Source organism: Crocuta crocuta, unplaced genomic scaffold (assembly GCF_008692635.1).
Source record: "Crocuta crocuta isolate KB4526 unplaced genomic scaffold, BGI_CrCroc_1.0 scaffold7, whole genome shotgun sequence".
Taxonomy (NCBI): domain Eukaryota; kingdom Metazoa; phylum Chordata; class Mammalia; order Carnivora; family Hyaenidae; genus Crocuta; species Crocuta crocuta.
In genome coordinates this window covers 10,031,523-10,056,758 of record NW_027531904.1, presented here as the reverse complement: position 1 = coordinate 10,056,758, position 25,236 = coordinate 10,031,523, and the positions used below count along the sequence as shown (strand labels likewise).

The following is a 25,236-nucleotide window of genomic DNA, read 5'->3' as shown; positions in this document are numbered from 1 at the left end:
CCGCTAGGACGTAAGCTCATGTCTGCCTGGCTTGGCCTCTGTCACCCTGTCTCCTCTGCCCTTGAACCTGCCTCTGCTCTGGCTTCGCGCGGAGCCCAAGCCCCGGGATGGAGTCACAGGACCCTGGGCCCCTCTGCCTTCATCCCGTCCTGAGGCGACCTCCCTCCCTGCCCCGGGGGGCGTCTGCTGCTCCCTTCGGCGGGAAAGTGGCCTTCGACCGCGAGCATCGCTGGACACTCGAACGCAGACTCAGCTCGGCAGGGACAATGTGACTCCCCCTGTCATACCAAGCCCTTGCCCGGCTCTCTGCTGGCCGGACGCCCTGGGGGGCCTTCTCTCCTCCTTACCAAGGGCGGCTTCCGACCCTCGGGGGTGGAGCTCAGGGGCGTCGGGCAGCCCCTTCCTGAGCGCCGGCCCCTGGGTTCTCCACCTTGGATCTGCCCACAGGCCTGTCTGGCTTGGGGGCTCTGCTGAGGCCTTTGGGGGCCCCCCCACTCCCGGGCGCTCACCCCGCTTCCTGCACGAGGCCCCCTCTCAGACTCTGATCACCCCCCTTTCTTCTGGGCTCTTCCCGCCGAGGTGTGCACACTCTGCTGGGACACCCTCTGAAGTGACCCCACAGCGCGCTTCACACCTGCTTTCTATCTGCCCTCAGGCCACCGTGGACGCTTTGAGTCCCTTGAACTCTGGGAGGGCAGGCCCACCCCAAGGCAGCCATCTCTCGTTCAGCCTCCACGCAGGCAGGTGCGTTCTCCTCAGGGTCCCCCCCGCCCCCGCCTAGCACCCCATCCAGGACCCCAGGGTAATTCTCCGGTCTGGTGAGGGGGCACCATGAGCCGCTCACGGCGGTGCCCCTGGCAAGCATCCGCCTGCCTGGTATTTAGCTGATGATCAGCATGAGTTTGTTGAGTGGCCGAATGAGCCCTTGGGGTTTGGCCAGGCGCCAGCCTGGGCCAGGAGGGCTCCCCGGGGCGTGCTGACCGAGCAGGACGCTTGCACAGGGCCTCGGAGGAATCTGGTACTGAGGCTGGTGTTTAGGGCCAGGGCCAGCCCCCCACCTCCTCTGCGGTGTTGGATGGATGATCGGCCTTATGGGAAAGGGGAGCTCAGGGCTGGGCCTGTAGCCTCGAGTCGGGGACGACGGGGCTGTGAGCGGCCTCTTTGGCCTCTTTTCACTTTGTTTCGAACGAGCCGTTGAGAGAGCTTGAAGAGCTGACCTCAGGAGCCGAGGCCGGGATATGCCGTTGCGTCTCTGGGGCCTGGTCGGGACGCCGTGGTCCCTGCTGGCTGGCCCAGCGTCAGCCCGACCTCGACGGCGCTGTGGCTGTCCTGCCGTCCCGGGCTTTTCAGGTACAGGCCGCCAGCCAGCTTCTGCTCTGCCTTCTCAAGACGCTGGAACTTTCCCGTCGTGTAGCGCAAAGGAGCGGGAAACGGCTCGCTGCCGCTAAGCCCCAGGACCACGTCCCCGGTCCGGAGGCAGCTCCCGTGCGCGCTGAGGCGGTGCCGTTGGGCTGCGCGGGCTGTGACTTCCCGATGGCCCGGCCCGGGAGGAGGCGGCAGGAGCCGGGCAAAAGCGCTTTCCTCACCTCGCCTACCGCCTCAGGACCATCCAGCCTCTCGGCGCCCTTCCCCTTCCCGTGCCCGCCTCCCCACGTCCATGGTCCTCTGGGACCAGGAACGTGGGCCGCAGTGTCCCCACCTGGCCACGTGCTACCCTCTCCTGGGGGTGGGGGCAGCGTCCTGCGCCACGGTCTTGCTCTGCGCCCAGAGCTCTGCTCTCTACTTCAGGGAATAAACTCAGAAATCCCGCATCTGACTGTGTTTGCTGAGGAGCCGGGCGGGAGCGCCTGTCCCGTCCCGCAGCCGGCGGAGCTCGCGGGCCGCGGTGCCACAGGAGGCCCCGAGGCCCTCGCGGTAGGTCCCGTGTGGCCGGCTTGCTCAGCTGTGTCACTGGCCGGTCCCTTGGCCTCGCCTCCCGCCCCCAGGCAGGTGCACGCCTCAGGCTGGAACGGAGTGGAAACAAAAATCCGAAAGACGAAAGCACATGAATATATTTTTCGGAACGTTCCTACCATATCACACGCTGCCGTGATGTACACAGCGGAGTGAAAGAACAGAGGAGGAAGGGCGGCTGCAGTGTGTGGGATCTTTTTTGTTTTGTTGTTTGTTTTTTGTTTTTTTTTTTATTTATTTCTAGGAGNGGGGCCTGGTCGGGACGCCGTGGTCCCTGCTGGCTGGCCCAGCGTCAGCCCGACCTCGACGGCGCTGTGGCTGTCCTGCCGTCCCGGGCTTTTCAGGTACAGGCCGCCAGCCAGCTTCTGCTCTGCCTTCTCAAGACGCTGGAACTTTCCCGTCGTGTAGCGCAAAGGAGCGGGAAACGGCTCGCTGCCGCTAAGCCCCAGGACCACGTCCCCGGTCCGGAGGCAGCTCCCGTGCGCGCTGAGGCGGTGCCGTTGGGCTGCGCGGGCTGTGACTTCCCGATGGCCCGGCCCGGGAGGAGGCGGCAGGAGCCGGGCAAAAGCGCTTTCCTCACCTCGCCTACCGCCTCAGGACCATCCAGCCTCTCGGCGCCCTTCCCCTTCCCGTGCCCGCCTCCCCACGTCCATGGTCCTCTGGGACCAGGAACGTGGGCCGCAGTGTCCCCACCTGGCCACGTGCTACCCTCTCCTGGGGGTGGGGGCAGCGTCCTGCGCCACGGTCTTGCTCTGCGCCCAGAGCTCTGCTCTCTACTTCAGGGAATAAACTCAGAAATCCCGCATCTGACTGTGTTTGCTGAGGAGCCGGGCGGGAGCGCCTGTCCCGTCCCGCAGCCGGCGGAGCTCGCGGGCCGCGGTGCCACAGGAGGCCCCGAGGCCCTCGCGGTAGGTCCCGTGTGGCCGGCTTGCTCAGCTGTGTCACTGGCCGGTCCCTTGGCCTCGCCTCCCGCCCCCAGGCAGGTGCACGCCTCAGGCTGGAACGGAGTGGAAACAAAAATCCGAAAGACGAAAGCACATGAATATATTTTTCGGAACGTTCCTACCATATCACACGCTGCCGTGATGTACACAGCGGAGTGAAAGAACAGAGGAGGAAGGGCGGCTGCAGTGTGTGGGATCTTTTTTTTTTGTTTTGTTTTTGTTTTTTGTTTTTTGTTTTTTTTTATTTATTTCTAGGAGAGAGAGAGACAGCGTGAGCAGGGGAGGGTCAGAGAGAGAGGGAGTCACAGACTGAAACAGGCTCCAGGCTCCGAGCTGGCAGTCAGCACAGAGCCCGACGCGGGGCCCGAACCCACGAACCGCGAGATCATGACCTAAGCAAAAGTCGGACGCTTAACCGACTAAGCCACCCAGGCGCCCCTGCAGTGTGTGGGATCTTAAAAGAGATTCTTGAAAGGCTCCTCCTACAGAAGATATAGATTCCTGAGCATGAAGTCAGTTGACTTCTTAAGAACCATATTCCCCCAAGCAACTGACCGGCCGTCGATGTAAGCGGTTGTTTTCTTCTGATTACAAAATAATAACTACTCAGTGGAGGAGATTGAGGGAAACAAAATAAGTACCGTTAATTTTCAGGGTGTTTCCTTAACATATGTTTTATAAACCATGGAATGTGCCTGGACTCCTGTCAGGCTATACGTGAGCAAGCCGGTGAGTCGTGGAGTTAAACTACCGGATCGGGGGGTTAAGCTGTGGCTGGACTACCCTAGCTCCTTCTGACTGGGTTGGAAATCAGTAGCAGGGGGCGCCTGGGTTGCTCAGTTAGTTTAAGCGTCTGATTTCAGCTCAGGCCATGATCTGGTGGTTCCTGAGTTCAAGCCCCGCGTGGGGCTCTGTGCTGACAGCTCGGAGCCTGGAGCCTGCTTTGCATTCTCTGTCTCCCTCTCTCTGCCCCTCCCCCGCTCACACTCCCTCTGTGTCTCTGTCTCAAAAATAAATAAACATTAAGAAAGAAAGAAAGGAAGAAAGAAATCAGTAGCAGAAGTAAGATGCTGCGCTAACAGCATCCAGAAATACCGCTCCACGTGAGAGGAGACTGGCAGCCCCTGGCGCGCGTGGTCAGACCCTGGGGAGGCTGGTCACCTGTCGTAACCGGGAGGCACCTTGGCTGGCAGATTCTGGGGAGGAGGCTGGGACAGAGTCCGCTGGGGTGAGCTGGTTGTCACTGGCCGCTTCACGAGGTGCGACAAGGAGATGTGAGCCTCCAGAAGGGACTCGTTTCCAACAGAAATAAAAGGGAATGAAGACAATCGGAAAACTCAACCGCCTCTAGATGATAGAGTAAGAAACTGGATTAAGAAAGACCTTGAGGGGCCAAAGGGAAATGTCAGCTTGAGGGTGTGGTGCCCAGTTGGAAGCAGGCGGAGCTCAGATGAAGGGTGCGGCTCTTAAACCTACTCAATCTCTCCCTCTGGCTGTAATGTCTCAGAGCAAATATTAGAAGAAGACCGTAAACTTCACACCTACTGCTGCCCAAGGTGGCCACTCTCGCACGGCGTGGGAAGAGGCGTGGGGTCAAGGAGTGAGGAAATAAAGCGGATCTGGGAACCGAGTCTTGAAAGAACGTGGGTGTGGTTTCTGGACGTGAGACTGATGGCTGAGCTTCAGATTTGTAGATCCTTCCTTAAAAAAGCCTTTTTTTTTTTTTTTTTTGGGACATTCTTCCCAAAGCCCACCTGAGAGGAGGCCAAGGAAGCAAAGGAAAAGGAAGAACCTTCTAGAATGTGTTCTTGGAGAGCAGTGAATAACAGGTGGTGCCCTCCTGAAAGCAGAATCCGGGGCTGATCCGGGGACGTTCCCCATCTTGGGTTGGAGATCTGCACCGTAGTTGCCCACAAGGATTTCAGAATTCCCATGGACCACTGACTGCTGGGTGTCTCCTGCTTCTCTCTGCTCTGAGCGGGACACTTTCTGGGTATTGCTGTGTTCCTGCAGCATCACTGAGTACAGGCGCATCCAGAGTGGCTAACGTGCACTTTCAGTGGGCAAACCACTGCCCACGGGCCAAACGCAGCGTGTGGCCTGTCTGTGTAAATGGAGTCCAATTGGAGAGGCCAGGCTCAGCTGCTGAGGGTTGTTCTAATGTTTTGTTTATTTACTTATTTTTTTTACTTCTAGGAGAGAGAGAGAGACAGCGTGAGCAGGGGAGGGTCAGAGAGAGAGGGAGTCACAGACTGAAACAGGCTCCAGGCTCTGAGCTGTCAGCACAGAGCCCGACGCGGGGCTCGAACCCACGAACCGCGAGATCATGACCTAAGTGAAAGTTGGACGCTTAACCGACTAAGCCACCCAGGCGCCCCTGCTGAGGATTGTTCTAGAAAGATAGGCCTCTGAACCAGGAGGAGCCACGGCCGATCTGATGCACCTGCTGGAGATTCTGACCTTCCGAGCTGGGTGCTGAGGTTGGATGGGACCCTGGGTGGTCGTCCCCGAGTGGGAATGTTTTGTTTGTGGGGAAAGGAGGGAAATAAGGGGCGTTGGGGGCCCGACCCCGGGGCACTGAGTGCTCACTGAATATCCATGTGCTCTTTCTAGCTGCCTGGAGGTTGCGCCCGGTCAGAGGGTATGCTGTAGACAATAAGTTGTGAGTAGAAATGACTCGAATCACTTCAACCTGAGACACTGAAAGTCCCCTGTCTGGTCCCACATGCTGTCTCATCCCCGTCATGAGCCCTGGTAGTGTCACGTCGTGAGGCTGGGGGCCCAAGAAAGGGACAGTCTGGTGCCCTATGTGCTGCCTTGAAGAGAAGCCTGAATGCATCAGACTTTCTGGGGATGAGAAAGAAACTTTTCTGGGTTAAACCCTGAAATGTGAGGATTAATTTTGTTATTCCCTCCAAAACTGCTATTCTGACCAGTAGAGAATTACATTACTCCCACATCATAATTCAAATAAAATGGAGTTTTTACTTGTATACAGTTGGCATTCAATTATACAGTTTTTTATCTGCGTTATTAGTAGCTCCCGTCCTGTGTAAAATAGTCTTTGAAAACGTGACTGACTTTTAATCCCTTCCTTATATTTCCTGAATTATTTCATTGATCATGTACAATGCTTGGGAAGGTCTGGTAAGAAGGACAAGTTCATTCATTGCCAGTAAAGGAGTAATTTAATGTAGCTTTTCTTTTTTATTTCTTTCTTTTTTTTTTTTTTAATTTTTGAGAGAAAGAGAAAGCACGAGCGGGAGAGGGCCCGAAAGAGGGAGACAGCCAGAGGATCTGAAGCAAGTTCCACGCAGTGAGCACAGAGCCCGACGCGGGGCTCAAACTCATGAACGGTGAGATCATGACCTGAGCTGAAATCACGAGTCGGACACTTAACCAACCGAGCCCCCCAGGTGCTCCCATGTAGTTTTTCTGCTATGCAACTTAATAACACATGTATCCCCTTCGATCTAGTAATTCTACTTCTGGAAACTCACCCTAAGGAAACCGGAGATGTGAGCAAAACTGTATGGAAGAAGAGTTTGTTTTAGCTTTATTTGTAATATCAAAACTGGGAAGGATCTACAATAGCAGCCGAAGAGTTACATAAGGAAGAGAGTGTCTCCAGCCTCTGCCTGCCTGTTGATGTGGTTTGTTCAGATCAGACGGCTGCAGCCGAGGCACAGAACGTAGATCTAACAGCTGGCAGGTTGGACGTCCCTGCGGCCACAACGCACCGACGCATCCCCTGCTGGCCGCCCTCGGTGCGGCCGGGCCGGGCCAAGCTTCGCCTCCGTCTCGTTCCTTGGCCACGCGTGAGTCCTGGCTGCAGGGATGCTTCACATGGTCTCTTGGACATCGCACAGCGACAGCCTGACATTTGGTTACATAAAGTGCAAATGAATCACGAACACGTGGATTGTATTTCCGTTCAAATACTCAGGGATTTCGATTTATGGGAAACGGACGGTGGGCTGTACGAGTTAGCGCTGGGTTTTGGGAAATCGCTCAGATGGCTGACCAGATCTTCAGTTCATGCGTGTCCATCTGCCGTCACCCCAGGTTGTCTCCTTAGCACCCTGGAAATGACAGCTGCTCAATTCCAGGGGCCTCCGGAAAAGACGGGACGCCAAGTGAACTTGCCAAATTTTCCTGGGGTGTATTTGTTCTGTCCCAAAGCCAGTGAAGACAAGCAAGAGGCAGAATGGACCCTCCCTTCCGCTTGGCTTCTGTGCCGGAATTCTAAGCCTTTTTTTATCTCTTTCTTCGGCGTCTTTCCTGCCTTGGTGTTGTGTGTCTGTCCCTTCCATACCTGCCCTCATGTGGTGGCATTTCTTCATCCTTCTGGGTTATTTTCAACCCAGGCCCTTGGCATTGGCTGCCGTCTACACGGAGGACTGTCAGATGGTTGACCGCAGCCCCCGTCCCTCCCCTAACCTCTAGTCCCTGGTCCACATGCCTTCCAGACGCTTCTCCCCTCCGCTCCAGTCCCCGGGTGCTCCGAACTGACTCACGCAAACCACACTCCTGCCAGCCGCTCTCCCTGCATTCGCCATTTTAGTAACTGGAAGTACCATCCATTCAATCACCAGCACCGTTACTTAATCAGTTCAGGAAAGTCCGAATTCTCACTGTGTGCCAGCCACTGACTTAGACACGGGAACACAGAGAGGAAGAAGGTCTAGTTCTTGCCCTCAACATACCGACAGCCCAGTGGGTAGATGGATATGGAGGTGAATGATTATAGGGCTTGGGGGAGCACGCAGAGGGGCTCACACAGCACAGATCGCCTGGGTGGGCCTGGGAGGGACCAGGGGTTCTAAGGACGGATTTAGAAAGGTGATGCCCAGGAGGTGGGTGAAAGGATGAGGTAAATAAACTGGATGGGGTTGGGGGAAGGGCGCCGTGCAAAATCCTGGAGGTGAGAAGCAGTATGGTTGGGGGAGGGGGCCTGGGCAGGGGTGCGTAGTGGGGCTGCAGGGGGCACAGGGGCCCGAGAATGGAGGTTTTACGTCCTTGGTTCATCGGTTTGGGTTTTATCGGAGAGCTTGTGCGGACTCTCGGTGGAGTGTCATGCATGAGGTGCACAGGTTGAGTTTCCATGTCTGGGGGGGGTGCACTTGGGGCAGAAGGCGAGGGAGCCAGGAGGCTGTGGGGGTCCAGCCCCTGCCCCATCCCAGGAGAGCCTAAACCAGGAAGCGGCAAGGGGACCCTAGGGAAGTCACTGTGTCTGAGAGCTGTTCAGAATACAAATTGGCAAGACTTGAATTAAAAGTAGAAATAGGGGTGGCGCCCGGGGGACTCAGTCAGTTCAGTGTCCAACTTCGGCTCAGGTCATGATCTCCTGGCTTATGGGATTGAGCCCCGGGTCGGGCTCTGTGCTGACAGCTCAGAGCCTGGAGCTGCTTCCGATTCTGTGTGTCCCTCTCTCTCGTCCCTCTCCTGCTCATGCTCTGTTTCTCTGTCTCTCAAAAATGAATAAATGTTAAAAAATTTAGAATAAAAGCNTGAGAGACTCTTGAATGCCGAGAACAAACTGAGGGTGAATGGGGGAAGGGAAGGGGGGTGATGGGCACGGAGGAGGGCACTTATGGGGTGAGCACTGCATGTTCTATGGAAACCAACTTGACAACAAACTATTTGTAAATAAATAAATTAAATTAAAAAAATAAAAAAGTAAAAGCAAGTAGAAGTAAGGAAGAGCAGGAGTCGAGGTCAGTTGTGGAGCCCGGCCGGGCCATGGGGAGGCGGGCGAGGGTGTCTGGAGGGAAAGCACCGGGGGTCTCGGAAATTATCTCCACGCATTGACTGGTGGCTCCGGAAGGACCCCGTTTCGAGCCCCGCTCCACGGTGCACTGCAGGCCCTCGGGCTCAGACAAGGCCTCCTTCCAGCCCCCCCGACCTTCAGAATGAACCCAGAGCGAGGGCTCCTCCGACCCGACGGCTGTGCCTGCTTCTGTGCTCCCAAACCTCCCGGGGAAACCCGTCCCGAACCCCACTCCCCGGCGATGCGGCGGCCTCCGGCCCCTCCTCGCCCCCTCGCTCTCCCTCAGAAGCCTCCTGAGGACGCAGCCCGGCTGCCGTTCGCTGCCGTCTGCTGAACGCACGCTGGGGGGACAGGAAGGCGGTGCCTTCTGGTTACAGAACGGAGGTTCCACGCATCGAGAAGCAAGGCCGTCCCGGAGGCACCTGAGCCTTGACTCTGTGGCGCCTGTGGCGGTGTGGTCTCAGGGACGTGTGTGTGTGCTGGTGGCCGTCTGCTGGTGTGACGCAGGGCGGTGGCGACTTCTCGGGGCCCTGTCTGCCTACCAGGTGAGCGGGGAGTTCCTCCCGTGGCCCAACGGCCAAGAGCCCGGAGCAGAGGCCGGTGACCGGAGGGCGGAGGCTCCGGCCTTCCAGGAACGAGCGCGGGGAAGGGCTGGGAAAGCGTGGGCAGAGGTCAGAAGGGCGATGGGGGGCCGTGGCAAGGGGACCCCAGACTTGAGGCCTTCCCCTGTCCCCGGCACTTCAGGACGGGCGTCAGCACAGACGGGGCCCTCGCAGAGGACGGGAACAGGAAGAGGCCACTCAGGTGCGGGGGGCGGGCCTGGGCTTTGGGGCTCCACTCTCGGGCCTCCCTGGAGAACCGAGCTCTAGCCTCTGGCTCCAGCACCTTGGAGAGGAGACCCGGCCTGGGGGGACCGGCGGCCCCTGGCAGAGGGGGACTCACGCAGCAGTCCTGTGTCCCCTGGCTTAGCGTGCTCTGTCCGCCCCTGCCTCCCCCGGCGTCGCTGGCTGGGCCAGGGAACCTCTCGCTGCAGGGCTGAACTGACCTGAGCGGAACCCGCCGGGTCCTCTGGGTTCTGGCTCCTTCCCTCCGTGCCCCAGCAAGGGAGGGTAAAGACGTGCCGGCCCAGGGCTTCCCGTGCAGCTTCGGTGCCGGTTCAGGCTCCCGGCCGTTCCTGTGCCCGCCCCCGCCCTCCCCCGCACGAGCTGGGACCAGAGTCCCTCTCCTTCCGGTTCCCTGCGCCACAGCAGATGGCCTGGCCGCACCTCCGCGGTCAGTCAGCCAGAGACCGGCCGCCGGTACCTGCTGGTAACTTGTCTGTTCCTGCCCTGCCTTCCGGTCCAAGCTGGAGGCTGCGGCCAGGCGCCGGGGGGCATGTCCTGGGGCGGTGCTGGCCACGCGGCTCTTACTGAGGGGAGGGGAGGGATACGAGAGATCGGCACAGAGCCTGGCTCAGAGCAGATACCCAGCACAAGGCAACTATCACCGCCATCACCGCCACCATCATGGTTCATTACAAGTCCTGTACACAGTCTCTCCGTCTCGCACCGCCCGGGCCCAGTGTGGACGGTCCCGCCATCATCTGGACTCGATCAGCGCGGCCGACAAGTGGAGGCTAGAATCCAAGGGCTCTGCTTCCTACGTGGAAAGAGGGAAGACAAGTGTGTAGTCCGAGGGGGAAGCCAGGGGTCCGGGCGTCCCCGAGTTCGGGCCATCAGTGGTCAGCCTGGGTTGGGAAGGGGCTGGGGGGGAAAGAGTAANGGGACCACGGGTCCCGGCCGCGGGGGAGCAGACAGAGGGGCCCCATGAGTGCGGCTCCTGTCGGGCAGGAGACGGCCCGGGTCAGAGCTGGGAGAACGGGAGTCAGGGCCGTTGGTACTGGAGGTGCCCGCTCGGTGCAGGGTCTGTTCAGGAAGACCCGGGCACCTTCAACAGACTTCCCGGTGCCAGAAACCATTGTAACTTTCTTCCCTGTGACCCACGCTTGCTTCTGGGCTGCCCTTGAGGGCTCACACGTGGCCTGCTTGGTGGTGGCCATGGACACATAATGATAACATGATTATAATGTGTATAATGTACACACACACACACACACACACACACACACACACAAAAGGAAAAACTTCTGCATTAAAGCAATAGTCTTCCAGAATAAAGGGAGGTTCATACCTTGGGTCTGCAGAAAATATTTCAGGATAAATTAAAAATTGAAGAGGTGGTAAGACACTTCCGGATGCGCTTTCCAAAGCACAGAGCGTGTGGAAGTTTGATGGAGCAGGTCCTGGCTGACTCCGCGATGTGTGTGTGGAGGGGGATGTTTACCCGCGTGGGGAGACTGTGGGCCAGGCAGACTGACCAGGGCGTCGTTGGGCTTCCCTCTCTGACCTTTGCGTGCAGCAGAGTGGTCACCAAGGTAGAAAGAGATTCTGGGGGCAGAGGGCTGGTCGGGACGGGTGGTCTTTCGGACCCTCGCCACTGCTGTGATTGTTTGTCGTTGGACACGTCACTTCCCCTCCAGCCTCAGCATCTCCACGGGTGGATGAGAGGTGCGCTTTAGGACAGAGGTGCTCAGCTGAACTTGGGGTGGGGGCGCTGCTGGGTAAAGGGGGGCAGCCGGGGCCAGAGCTGCAGCCTAGCCACCCCGCCCTCAGCCAGAGCAACTCCACGTCCATCATCATTGCTTTATCCACTCACACTGTGTAGATCCCTGAGAAACAGGGTCCCCCTGCAAGTCTGCAAGCCGCACACACGAGCTCGTCCCTCAGCCCTTCCGGCTCTGACTTGTGTGCTTGCCTGGCTGTGTTCTCTCAGGCTTCGAGTGGGTTCTAAGAATCCCACCTTCCCATGGGCGGGCCCACGAGCAAGTCCTTCATCCTAACGCAGGGACCAGTTTCTTTCATGATTGAGAACCAGAAAGCCACTTTTTTGGTCTTTATAGAGGAGCTATGGGTCCTCCCTCTGGGGCCCCGGCAAGCCCCCCGGCCACCTCTCTGAGGCTTCAGGAAGAACTTGAAGTACTGAGTATTGAATGAGGAGACATGGGGAGGTAGAGACGTGCGGCTAAGGCGCGTCGGCCTTCACGTCGGGCAGCTGACGGTGAGGCGGGCTTTGTGGTTTCCGGAGCTGCCACAGATGACCTCACAGGATTTCAGGACCTTCTCTTGTTACTTGGGATCCCGGGACCTCCAGGCTGGAGAATCAGTGTGCGTTTTGTCCTTCTCTGAACCATACAGGAAGTTCATTTTGTCCCTAAAATAGATGTCCAGAAACTTGAAGTGCCGTAAATTGGTATATTAGGCTGTCTCTATAATTTTCTGAGTACAAAAGTAAATCTTAAGGCCAGCGAACATTTTGAAATGAATGGTCTGCTTGATGGAGAAAATTGATTCTTGGGCACATTTACCATCCGCGTTCAGGGGAGGAAGGAGTTCAGGTTAATAACTACACATTAGGGGCGCCTGGGTGGCTCAGTCGGTTAAGCGTCCGACTTTGGCTCAGGTCATGATCTCACAGCTCGTGGGTTCGAGCTCTGCGTCGGGCTCTGTGCTGACAGCTCGGAGCCTGGAGCCTCCTTCCGATTCTGTCTCTGTCTCTGACCTTCTCCCACTTGTGATCTCTCTCTCTCAAATATAAATTTTAAAAAACATAAAAAAATAACTACACATTAGACTGAAGACAACATTTGCTGGGTTTCACCGTGCCAGCCCAGGCTCCCTTGGGGGCCCTGTCGGCAGGCGGTCACATGGCCCTCCACGCAGCATGGCGGCCCGTCTGCGAGGGCGTGTGGGAGGCAATGCCGACCTCCTTGGGGGACACGGCAGGCCACGTGCTCCTGGGCCCCGATGGAGGCCACGATGCAGAGCCCGGGAGGTGCCTGATGTTGGGTGAGGCTGGGAGGCAAGGGCTCGGTGCTTTCTTTCTTTTTCTTTTTTTAATGTCTATTTATTTTTGAGAGAGAGACAGAGAGAGAGAGACAGAGCATGAGCAGGGGAGGGGCAGACAGAGAGGGAGACACAGAACCCAAAGCAGCTCCAGGCTCTGAGCTGTCAGCACGGAGCCCGATGTGGGGCTCAAATTCACGGACTGTGAGATCATGATCTGAGCTGCAGTCAGACGCTTCACCCACTGAGCCCCCCAGGCGCCCTGGGCTCAGTGCTTTCTTGGGTGTGAAACGGGGTTTGACCCTGTCGCTGGGGACCTCGGAGGCACAGGCAAAGGGGAGAGGGAGGAAGTGGTCTCAGGCTGCTGGGGGCCCGGCCCCAGGGCGCCGTGGGGGTGGACGGGGTCACGGGGCGAGGAGCTGGTCGTGGATGGGGCCGCGGCCCCAGGAACGTGCCTGTGCAGGAAGCAGGTGGCGTGCGGGTTGGAGGAAAGGAGCAGAGGCAGGCTGCACGGTCCGGCGTCCAGGTCAGAGGCCGAGAACTGGAGGGAGTCCTCAGTCAAGGGCAGGGCTCAGGGCAGGCTGCAGGTCCGGCGGGGAGGGGCCAGGCCAGGCCCCTGCAACTGTGCCGTGTGGCCCCTCGATCTCCTGTCTCGAGCACCTTCTGAGCACACGTCGCTGTGTGAGGAAGCTTGGCAGCCTGGGGGCTTCCCGGGGGGCTGGTGGTGGGCAGACCGCTGGGGGCCAGGGTCAGGGCCCTCCCGTGGGGCCCTCGCTTCTCCCTGCCTCACGCTTCGGAGATGTTAACCTCGACGGCCACGGCGCCCAGCCGCTGATTCCCTCTCCAGCTCTCCACCGGGGACCCTGGGGACATGGAACACGATGAGAACGGGTCTTCGGTGAGGAAAGCCGGGCCCGAAGGTCATCTCAGAGCCGAGCAGAAGGGCTGAGGGCGTCAGTCAACAACTCCTGGATCACTGTTCCCAGCACCGTTCCAGGCACCGGGATAAATCAGTGCACGAGTCAAACCCCTTCTTCACGACGAACACAGTCTGGGCCGCTGTGCACAGCTCTGGCCTCCCACGAAACAGACCTTCCTATAGGGATATCGCCCCCTGTTTTTGCTAAGAAATAAACTTGCTCTTTTTAGGGGGGGAAAGAAACCAAATTAGGAAATAGAGTAAAAGAAACAAAAAGTGCTCATAATCCCGCTGGTCAGAGATAATTTTTTCACATCTTGACGCACAGCTGATAGGCTATTTACAGGAAAAAATTATGTGTAAACATTCGGCATTTCCTATTGCTCTGTAATTGAATTTGCTCGTAACCCTCACTTCTGCCGACGAGGGAATATTAATTTTGCTAATGCAAAGTGAGTGTAGTCATTCCTGATTTACTCCTGATTCCGCGCGGTCGTCTCCGGGGTCTACTCAGTGGGTTCCCAGGGCCCCCCCCACCGTTGCTGAGTGACGCGGTGGCTCTGGGGAGGACGGGAGCTTCCCGGGGGCGCCTGGCCTCCAGTGCACCTGCTCGCCTCTCCTCTGCTCTCACCCCCGCGCGGCTCACCGCGTCCCTCCACACCCACCTGCCAGAGCAGCCCCCCCCGGTGAGCTGGTACGTCAGGCCACCCTGGGTACCTTTCCAAGGCACAGGGGTCTTGCGGCCACACGCCCTCCGTGGGAGGATGTGTCCACTGGGTCGACATTGTTCTGTTCTTGTCCTCTGTGCACGTTGCCCTGGTGCCTTGCTGTCAACCAAGAAGTAGCAGAATGGGGGCTCCTAGTCGGGTCCCCAACATATGGCCCTCGAGCCCCAAGCTCCCCCCAATGCGGGCAGACTTTTCTCTCCTTTTGGATAGTAAGACAACTGCTCTTTTATCATCACAGGCTCTTCCTGTATTTACGGGATAAATGTCAAGCTTCGAATCCTCCGGGCTTCGCTGCTTGTCGTCAAAGGCAAGCTTTGGGCTTCGAGGAAACACACAAAATAAAAACCAACTCAAACATATTGGTTTCCCATTGATGCTGTAAGAAATCACCCCAGAAGTAGTGGTTAAAACAATACAAAAGCATGATCTTGCCCTTCCTGGGGTCAGGAGGGCAAAAGGGTTTCACGGGGTGGAAGGCACGGGGGGGGCAGGGCTGTGTTTCTGTCTGGAGACTTGAGGGGAGACTCTGTTGCCTTCCTTCTCCAGCCTCCAGAGGCCACCTGTGTTGGTGGCTCGTGGCCCCTTCCTCGTCACCAAAGCCGGGGATCCAGCTTCTTGGGGTCTGACCTTCTCTTCCTGTGATTACCTGGGGCCCACCTGGATAGTCTGGGATAATCCCTTTATCTTAACATCAGCTGATTAGCAAGGTCTGTTCTATCTGCAGCCCTAACTCACCCCTAATACGACACATCCACGCAAAGATTCTTCGTACAGGACTCCGACCTTCCGTACGGGCCGATATCCTGCCTGCCACACCAGATAAAAATTCCTTGTCAAAGGCTGAGTTCATATGATCAAAAGCCATGACTCCCAAAATTATAGTCCTTGCTGTAGACTTACCAAAATGTAAAGAGGAGTTCTAACCCTAGTGACTTAACTTAAAAAAAAAAGTCTTTTTAATTAAAAAATTTCCCCCTATCATCCTCTAGATGGTATGAATGGAAAGTGATTGCCGGTGCCTAAATTGTGGGGATGTCACAGTGGACATTGGGAGGTTCATAGAGGAAATCACCCTCCGTTCCACTCCCCGAATTTAATCTTCTTTCAAGTATATAGATCATACCAGTCACTCTGCAATTTGTGAGCTAATTTGTTCACTCAGCAACATGGCGCAGACATCTTTCTATGACAATAAATCGTACTTACCGCATCATTATAACTTCGGCAAAACGTTCCGCGTTCATGTGGTTCCCGTCCCTCATTGTCGCCTCGGCGGGTCCTGCTAGGAGGCAAGGCCGGGTTCTGGCCCCCGCGCTGCTGGCGGCCGAGCTGAGGGTCCCACAGTTTCGGGGCCCGGTGGGGTGGTCCCTTGGTTATTCAGAGCAAGGTAGGGCCGGCGGCAAAGTAGCCGCTTTGGATCCCGGCCCCAACCGGGATGGGGATGACTCTCAGGGAGCTGTTCCCGCCCCAGGTGCTGATAGCAGGGTTTTCTGGCAACCTGCAGCACGGGCCTGGGATCCGGTTATTCGAGGTGTACGTGAGGGTGCGTGTCTGCAGAGGGGCCACAGCGACCCTGAGGTGGTTCGAGCAGAGCGATGCTGATTCCGCAGCCTTGATTCTTCAAGGTCCTGAGTGGTGGTGGTGCTGATGCCGGTCAGGTGGGGGCTCCCGGGAGGGGACAGGTCACCCCCGGACGGGACCAGGGTCTGTGTCACTCGCCTCCTGTTGAGTTTTTCTCTCTATCAGATGGAACAGGCTTTCCTTTGGGTGCTGTCATCCGTTGCTGCATCCCCCAAACAGTCACATTCTTCCCCACTTGACTCTTTGCCCACTTATTGTATATTCTTTTGGTCTTTTCGGTGGGGAATCCAAGGATTTATATAACCCAGCAATCAAGTTGGTCACTTAAAATAATAGTACATCTTGTCCAAGTCTAAAAATAAAATCTCCTGGTATGAGAAGTCACGCGGGGGGAATCGGGGTAGAGTCGGCGGAACAGATTATACAGCCCGGTCAGCCAGGGCTTGTGCCCACTTTTCTTTTATCCCCGCTTGTCCCGGCATGGGCGGGAGTCAGAGCGCCTTCTGTTTGTCCTGATTAAAGTCAGCCTCCACCTTCGCCGGAGCCCAACTGCCCTTCTGGGGACACAGGCTGCATTCACGAGCAGCCGTTGTGCCCAAGCCCTTTGCAGATTTTATGAAAGGCGTTTTCACTTGGATTAAACAGGCGCTGTGTTTGTGTGTGGTGTGTGTGAAGGAGAAAATGAATCACTTCAACTTTGGGCAGGGATTTTAGGTGTTGTGTTTGTCCCTTGCAATTACATAAACACACCAGAACTCATTAAAAAAAAAAAAACGTCGGAGGAGGGGTGGGGGGAGCAGAGTCTAGCACTTTGGATGAGCTAAACAGTTTAGCACATTTTCCATACATTCGACCTCAGGGAGGGTTGTGCTCAGTCCTCTCCCAACAGAGTCTGAGTCCAAAGGAAAGTCTGAGGTTTTACATTTCTGTTTGCGGTACAGGAAAAGGCTTATGATCTGAGGGCTTGATTCAGTGAAATAACATTGCCTTCATGCACAGTTGCTTCACAAGAAGGGCAGGGGTGGGAAGGAACCGTTCTGAGACGCTCAAGATTTGCTGGCAGCGGGGAAGGGCTTCTCTCCCTCCCTCCCTGCCGAGGGAAAACCAGCTCTAACGAGGACTTACTTTGTACTTTTCACTCCTGTGCAAATACTCCCCGCCCAGAAGCTGCGGGTGATCCCCGCCGAGCGGCTGGGGCTCTGGGGCTCCCAGGGACTTTTTGTGCGGCTCAGCCTCCTCCTCAAAGCCCCGCGGCATGAGTTTGCAGAAGAGAATCTTCCCTCCGAGGGAGAACGGTAAGTGCGGCTTCTCAGGGGGTCACGGGGAGCTGGGGATGGAGGGTCTGACTCTTCCTGACATCCTCCGGGGAGGGGCAGAGCGTGATTTTGGTTATGCCGTAGTGTGTGTGTGTGTGTGTGTGTGTGTGTGCACGCGCGCGCACGTGTGTGGTGCAGCAGGACACATGCCCGTCTGTCTGCATTGTCCTTGCAGAGCCGGCTGAGTGTCGCTAGTCTGCTGGGCAGAGAGGTGAGGGGTGAGGGTCTCTCAGGCCCCCCGCCCAGGGAGGAGAGCGAGTCTGGCAACGCTCGGCGGCCAGGGGCATCCGAATCTGAACGTGCAGCTGTCAGGGACCAACCCCCGCCCCCGCCGGCGGGACACCGGACAGAAGAGGGGGCTGCTTGGAGTCTCCAGAGAACGGAGCAGGGGCCCCTCTGAGCCTTGCAGATCTGGGCACGGGGAGGGGAGAGGTGAGGCTGGGAGGGGCCTGTGTGCCCTGGCCGGACTCCCCGCCTCTCTGTAGGTATAGATCCGATAGAGGGTTTCTTTGACAACCTCCTTTTGCTCTGGAAGCACAAGCAAACAGGCACCGGGGAAGAGGATCTGAACCCCCTGCCCAACTTTTAAAGCCAACGCTGGCAGGACTTCAGTTCCGTTGTAACTTTGGCATCAGAGAGGAAACACATGGTTTTCTTTAAAAAGGGGAATGAGGCAAGTCAAAGGCACACTGACTGTTCGAGCTCCAGGAAGATACGGGAGATAGTGCTGGAGCCCTGGGCTCACTTGGTGAGGCTCCATTAAAGCATCTCTCAAGGCTGAAGCAAGGCAGTGGGACGTAGGCACCGAGAACCCGGCTGCGGGGCCCAGCTGCCTGGGGTGCGGTCCTGGTGCTGAGGTGAACAGGCTCCTTGGTTTGGGGCAAAGCGTGCAACCTCTCCGTGGCTTGGTTTCCTCCTCTGTGAAACGAGGATCCTGGATTCCTACCTCACAGGGGCATAGAAGCAATTAAAGGAGATAACACTCACAAAACGGCCCGAGCATCATATTCGTGGTGCCCAGAACATGGAAGCATCTGGAAGCAGGCTCCTCCCCTGTTGTGACACGGGAGCCCTCACAGAGCAGCCAGGGCTGGTGGATGGAGGGGCCCTCGAGGGCCAGGCAGCCCTGCCTTTCCTCTCTTCCAGCAGGTGGGCCAAGCCCTCACAGTGTCTCGCTTTGGCTGTGGGCCATATGGATGCCCTTACTGGGGGGTCTTCAAGGGCTGGGCTTGACCTGGTATTCAGTAGGTGCTCAGTATTTGGTGAAACCATTATTTCTGGGGAGGTCTTGCCCCTTCCTGTCCCCGGCTGCCTGGCCATGTTTGGTTGGGTTTCCTGGTAAGACTTTGAGACGGAGATTTGTGCAGGAAGGTCACTGGGGACTGTGCTCAGGGACACTTGAGGGAGGCAGAAGAGGCCAGAAGGCAAGCTGGGGGCGGGGGTGCAGCTGTGATTCACCAGATCCCACGGGTTCTGTACTCCTGCGATGACCCGTCGCTGCCTGTGGGCTGCTCTGGGGCCGGGACCCAACCTGACCCTTCTCCAGCTGTGGGAAGGAGTGCGTGGGTCCTGGGTCTGGGGGCTCATCTGGGCACAGCATCACCCAACAGTGATGATTAGGGGTGCCTGCGGGGCTCAGCTGGTTAAGCGTCTGACTTCAGCTCAGGTCACAAATTCGAGGTTGGTGGGTTCCAGCCCCACGTCGGGCTCTGTGCTGACGGCTCAGAGCCTGGAGCTGCTTCAGATTCTGTGTCTTCCTCTCTCTCTGCCCCTCACCTGCCCCTCACTCTGTCTCCCTCTCAAAAATAAATATTAAAATTAAAAAAAAATAGTGATGATTAAATCCCCTTTTCTCTTGAGTTCAGTTGTAAGATAGTGGGGATTAAATGCATGAGCCCGTGTCCAGTTAAATCCTGACACTGCAGTGTGACCGGGGGACGCCCCTTCCCACAGTGACTCACCTGTCCCTGTCTAGAAGGTGGAGGCGAGGCTCATGGAACCGATTCAGCCTTTACAAACACTCTCAGCCTTCACACGTGCACATTCTGAGCGTGTGACCCCGTGGCTGCTTGGATCCCTGACATTAGGTCACGTGATGCCCTCCATGGCGCCTCGAACCCTCCTGCTGGAAACGGAGGCACAATTCCCCGGGGGCCCCCGGGACTCCCCATGGCCCGCTGTCCGCAGGAGGGCTTGGCCTCTGAGAACCGAGGGCGGCTCTGCCTCGGGCTGGAGCGTGGGGAGCGGGGTCTCCCCTGCGCGCTGCTGTTTCTCCCGAGGACACAGTGCAACCACATGAGGCGCGGCCAGTATGGTGGTTCGGGCCACGCAGTGGAGCTCGGGACGGCGTGGAGGTACTGGGTCTATTTTATTGCCCTCCTCGCCCCGCCCCCCACCACCCATCCTCTGTTTATTTTTCGATCCACAAAGAGTGAAGTCACTTTCTCAAACACTTGGAACTCATTTTCAACCATTAATTTAGAGGATGCTGTGCTCCAGGCACCAGGCCGGGCTCCGGGGACGGAGTGGGACACACGAGTTAGGGACACACGTGTGTAAGTCTCCGGACAAGACTTACGTGGCATGCTGGGGGCTCCGCTGGGGAACTGGCCTGGTGGGTGGGCCGGGGGGCCCTGGACCTGCTGCTGTTTGCGCTGCTCTCTGAAGGGTGGGGGCAGGGAGAAGCAGCTCTGGGTCAAGCGAACAGAACCTCGGAGGACAGACGTGAGAAAGGGGAACTGTCTCAGACCTCACCAGCTAATGAGCCACGCTGAGCATTTAAAAAAAATTCTTTTATTTTAGAGAAAGGGAGGGAGAGTGCGTGTGAGTCGGGGAGGGGCAGAAGGAGAGAGAATGAGAACCCGTAGCAGGCTCCACGCTCAGCGCGGGGATGGGGGCCGACACGGGGCTCGATCCCACGACCCTGGGATCATGACCTGGGCTGAAATGAAGAGTCAGACGCCCAATCGTCAGGCGCCCCTGTGAGTGTTTCCAGTTACCTCCACCCATCTGTGTTCTTTGCAGGGTTAAAGAAACTAATCAAGGGGACTCGTTAGCTCAGGAAGTACCAGCTTTCGCTGGAGGGCGAGGCCTCCAGACCCTCCTCTGCGGGCATCAGCCAGTCCCCGTGGCCCCCACACGCGGTGGCCGGTCCCCGCTGTGCGGCATGGGGTCTCGGTGACACCAGCCTCTCTCCCTCCCGAGGTCTCTTAAGCACCGGCACCCGCTCCTTCACCTTCCACAACCCTGGGGGGCAAACGCGGGAGTCTGTGCCTTCCGGAACAGAGACGAGGCCCGGGGGTGGGGGGCTTGTCCCCGCAGTGGGCGGAAGACCGGCTTCAACCGGCAGGTCTGTCTCATTCAAAAGCCCAGGTGTTTCACACGCTGCCCCGTGGCTGAACGAGACCAGCGGTGACCCGCATCCCCGCACGCCCTGATTCCGCTTGACCCTGGGGCTTGTCAGTCCCGCACCCTGAGCAGAAGCCCACCCGGAAGCCACACCGGATGCTGTGCCGCCGAGGACGTGAGCGTCCCCCAGGCTGTTCGCTCTCTAGCTTGCTTCCCATCGCATGTCTTCCAAAATAGTACAATGAAATGTGTTCAAATGCACAGAAACGTGGAAAGAACCGTAGCCAAGGAGCTACTGTTAAATTCTGCAAGTGACATTCTTCTCCGCTTGCCTTGACGCCCGTCTGTCCCTCCCTCCATCGTCTGTCCATCCACGCACCCATCTTACTTTTTGGATGCATTTCCAAAGAAGGTTTTTTTTTTTTTTTTGTTTTGTTTTTTTTAAATGCTTGAGAGAGACAGAGAGAGAGAACGAGCTGGGGAGGCACAGAGAGAGAGAGAGAGAGACACAGAATCTGAAGCAGCTCCAGGCTCCGAGCTGTCAGCACAGAGCCCGACTCGGGGCTCAAACTCACAAACTGCGAGATTATGACCTGAGCCGAAGTCGGACGCTTAACCGACCGACCCCCCAGGCGCCCCCGCATTTCCAAATAAATTTTAGGCATCACTACCCTTCACTTCTAAACACTTCAGCACATACGTAATCACTCTGAGTTCAGTATTTGTTTACTCTCCTCTTAGGTAAAATGTACATGCGCTGAAATGTGCGTGCAGGAAGTGTACCGTTCAATTAGGTTTGGCAACTGGATACACCTGCGTGAGACCAGCTCTTGGCGCAGCGAGGCCGTCACCCCCAGGACACCCTCTCGGTCGTGCTCAGCTTTTACTAATAAGATATGCTGTGTTACTGAATTTAAACATGTAGTTTAATAAAACACAGCGGCTGCTTTGTCCTGCCTCGTCCAGAGGGGCAGAATCCCAGGCTCTAAAGGCCCCAGCTCTGCCGGGCTGGCCTCGTGAGTTCAAGGGCAGACTTCGGCTGGGGGCCTAGAAGAAGGGAGCCCCCCGCCCCCCAGCAGTAGGCTGCTCGGGGCTGAAGGGAAGACGATACGGGCGGCGTGCAGGGTGTCTGCGGGGTGGGGTTAGGGCTGGGGCTCTGGGTCCGACGGTGGGGTCGGCTGGTAAGGACTCTCACGCGGTCCTGGGTGACGGCCATGGGGGCCACGTGGCCTCCCGACGCCGCGGCAGGGCAGGCTGGCCCCCGACCGGAGAAGTGGGTGCGCCTGTCACTGGCCGGAGGACACGGAAGCAGCGAGGCGCGGGCCGCACGGCTGAGCNACTGGCGGAGGGGCTGAGGCCGGGGGAGGGCGCTGGGGCCCCGCGGGTGGGCTGGGGCGGCGGCTGCTCGTGTCGGGCGGTGAGCACATTCCTTATTTACGTCTTTCTCCCTAGGTTTGCTGTCACGTGAGCTAAGGGCGGTGTGCACAGGGTGCTCCCGGCTTCGGGAGTGGAGCCCTGCGATTCGTCGCTTACAAACGGCACCCAGCGCTCATCCCGACAGCTGTCTCCTCAGTGTCCGTCTCCCAAATCGCCCTCTCCCTCCCGCCATCAGCCCTCTGATTGCCCTCTGTATTCCAGCATCTCTCATACAGAGACCCCTCCCTGAAACTGCTTTTCCCCATCCCTCCCCGCTTCGAATGAAAACTCCTATTTACGTCCTAGGACAGCGCCTCTCACTAAGGGGAAGCCTGCAGCTCGGAAGAGGGAGTGGCTTGTCCCCGGTCACGCAGCCGGTTAGCAGCAGCCGGGGGTCAGCACCAGCCCGCGACTCCTGGGCCAGGGCTNCGGGGCTGGGGTGCACACGTGCATGCCTGGGCGGGCATCTCGTTCCGTTCCTCTGTCTCCGTCTGTGTTCTGAGTCCACACGTCTGACCACGAAGTTCCCTCTCTCCCTCTCTCTTCCCCGCCCTGTCCTTCCTCTGGCTTCCCCTCTCCTCCTCTTTTCGTCTCACAGCTGTTGGGTGTACACTTGGGGTGACAGAGAGGCCTAGGGCGCAGTCCCTAGCACGGAGAAGCTCACTCTTCCTGGATGGGACATGCAGGGGCGAGTCAGCATGGAGTGCTTTGGGAGAACGGGAACGAGCTGGGAGGGGTGTCCAGGAGGACTTCCCGGAGGAGGTGAGCCAACCTCAGGACGCTACAAGGGTTGGCCAGGAGGCGGGGCCTGTGAGTTGGCAAGGGCAGCGTGCTTGTGCAGAGGTGCGGAGGTGGGAGCAAGCAGCGGCCTCTGGAGGAACAGGAGGCCTGGGGGAGACAAGCAGTGACCTCGGGCAGGGATCTGAAATTTTTGCGTGTTGAGTCAGTCATGTCATGACAATAACAAATTAAGAGAAGAAAGTGGGGATTTCTTCATCTTCACGAATGTCGCTTTCCGGCGCCCTGGGGGACGCGGCGCTCCTCGGACAGCTGCGTGGGCAGAGAGACGGGAGTGGGGGCCGGCCCCCTCACTCCACGGGGGGGGCGGGGGGCACCTGGCCGGGGGACCTCTGGCATCCTGCCCGAGATGGACGGGACGGGGACTCAGCCGCTCCTGCGCTCTTGTAAGAGGTGAGCCCCCGTGCGAACCCCGAATCCGCTGGTCCTGCCCACGCCCCGCTGAGCGGACACAGCTGACCCTGGGCCCCCGCGCCTCCTTCGTTAGTACCCGGCCCTTCTGGTGCGGCCTGGAGGAGGCAGGCAGGGGCGCAGACTGTCGTCTTGCACTGTGGCAGTTAACCCTTTCTGAGCCGGGCGGTGCGGGGCGGGCTGGGGGGCTGGGACTCCCAGTGTGTGTGATTCAGTGTGTGTTCCTTGGACACGCATTGCCTGCACTTTGTTGTCAGATAACTTGGGCTCAAATCCTGGCTCTGCGCCGGGAGAAAGTGGTTTTACCACCGCACTCCCTCGCCGTCCGGGCCGGGCAGGAAAATAGGGGTAACCCGCGGCCCCTGCCCTCCAGGTCGACCGCGGAGGCGGATTCCGTGCTGACAGCGCTCAGCGGGGCGTGCGCACAGTGACGGGGCGCACAGAGGGTTTCGAGGTGCTGCCACTCATCGGTCAGGGTCAAGGCCGTATTTCCAGGCGCTCTTCCCTCACACGCTGTGGCCACGGATGGAAGCACGCGGCTCTGCGTGTCCAACCCGAAGGCTTAACGGAGCTCCTAGAAGTAAACTCTGTTTCCTTGGGGAGACGCCCCGCTGTTTCCTAGTCTGTGCCCCTGAGGGAGCCGGCGCGGAGAGTGTGACTACGTTTCTCAAGTTCCCTTTAAATCTATACCTAATCAGGTTCATCTGAATAAGAAAACGTCTGTACGAGCCCTGCGTGGGCTCCAAAATGCAAACAAATGTGGGAGCTCATACATGGCATTAGTCACTTATTTATTCGATCAGTTGTGGGTTGATTCATTCAGTAAATGTTTATTGAGCCCTTATGGGCCAGGCCTGTCCTAGAACCGGAGACCCTGCTGCAAACAAGACTGACGATCTCTGTTCTGGGCACTTATGCTCTGGAGGGGACGGACGGGTGACACGCAGGTACCCAGACAGACTAACCAGACACCTTCGGGTGGTGGCAGGTTCTACGAAGAAGGAAATAGGGGGTGTCCCAGGGGGTGCCGCGGGCTAGATTCGGAGGGGTGCGCAGGGAAGGCCCCACTGGGGGTATCAAGGCAGGAGCAGCAGCTGTATGAAGATCTGGCAGAGAGCTGCCTGACAAGTGCACAAATGCGTTAGGGCGATGCGGGCCCGGCTTGTTGAGGAAGGGAGGACAAACGGGTGACGTCACGTAAACCTGTGGGGACGTGGAAGGAACTGGGACTTGGTCTGGAAAAGGCAGGGCGAAGTGTTGGGTGAGTACGAGGGGCGCAGGGCGGTGTCGGGGCCGTGGTGGGCCCTGCACACGTGATGTCACACCTTCACCGGGGCCCAGCGAGCTGCGCGGCGCAGGCAGCGAAGCCGCAGGTGACCTGCGGGGTTCTGTCGGGCCGGCGGCTCGGCGCGAGGACACGCCGCTCTGACGAAGCGGAGGAGAAGCTGTGCGCGGGCTGTGTGGCCTCTCCGCACGTGCTCTGCAGCTTTTCCCTTAACTTAAAACTGTCTTAGGGGCGCCTGGGGGGCTCAGGCAGCTAGGCGTCCGACTTCGGCTCAGGTCATGATCTCACGGTTCGTGGGTTCCAGCCCCGCGTCGGGCTCTGTGCCGACAGCTCGGAGCCTGGAGCTGCTTCCTATTCTGTGTCCTGCTCTCTCTGCCCCTCCCCCGTTCATGCTCTATATGTGTCTCAAAAAAAAAAAACATTAAAAAATTAAAAAGAACTGCTTTAAAGCTTAAAATTTAAAAAAAATTTAAATTTGAATAGCAACACAAAGTCCTTAGAGGGTTTCGTGTAGGTGAAGGTCAGCTGAAGGTCATGTTTTCAAACAGCATGACTGGTCATCGTGTGGAAATGATGTGGAGCCAGAGGCCCTGGGAGGCGTTCGTGGCGATGCGGGCGGGGGTGGTGGTGGCCGCGGTGGTAACGTGAGTAGAGTGCCCCTCAGGGTCTAACACCCGGAGAGCTGCGTGCAGGTGCAGGCCAGTCTTCATGTAACTGGGAATGGGGACGGTGCGTGTGCGCGCGTGAAGGCACACACGTGTGTAAGCATGTGCGTGTGCAGGCGTACAGGGCGATCGCACGGAGGTGAGCTTGGGTTCTCGTGCTCGGGGACGAATGACACGCACAGGTGCGATGGATGGCGCCCGTGCGGGGTGTCTTGGGGGCT

General features: G+C 57.9%; 1 long non-coding RNA gene across 1 annotated transcript; it reads left to right on the top strand.

Moving 5' to 3' along the window:
* The first annotated feature begins 5,103 nt into the window (after window positions 1–5,103).
* Window positions 5,104–6,967, top strand: LOC144240120 (uncharacterized). The gene is made up of 4 exons (XR_013337600.1): window positions 5,104–5,377; window positions 5,511–5,559; window positions 6,140–6,253; window positions 6,375–6,967. It is a non-coding gene; the product is annotated as an uncharacterized LOC144240120 (long non-coding RNA).
* Window positions 6,968–25,236: the final 18,269 nt, after the last annotated feature.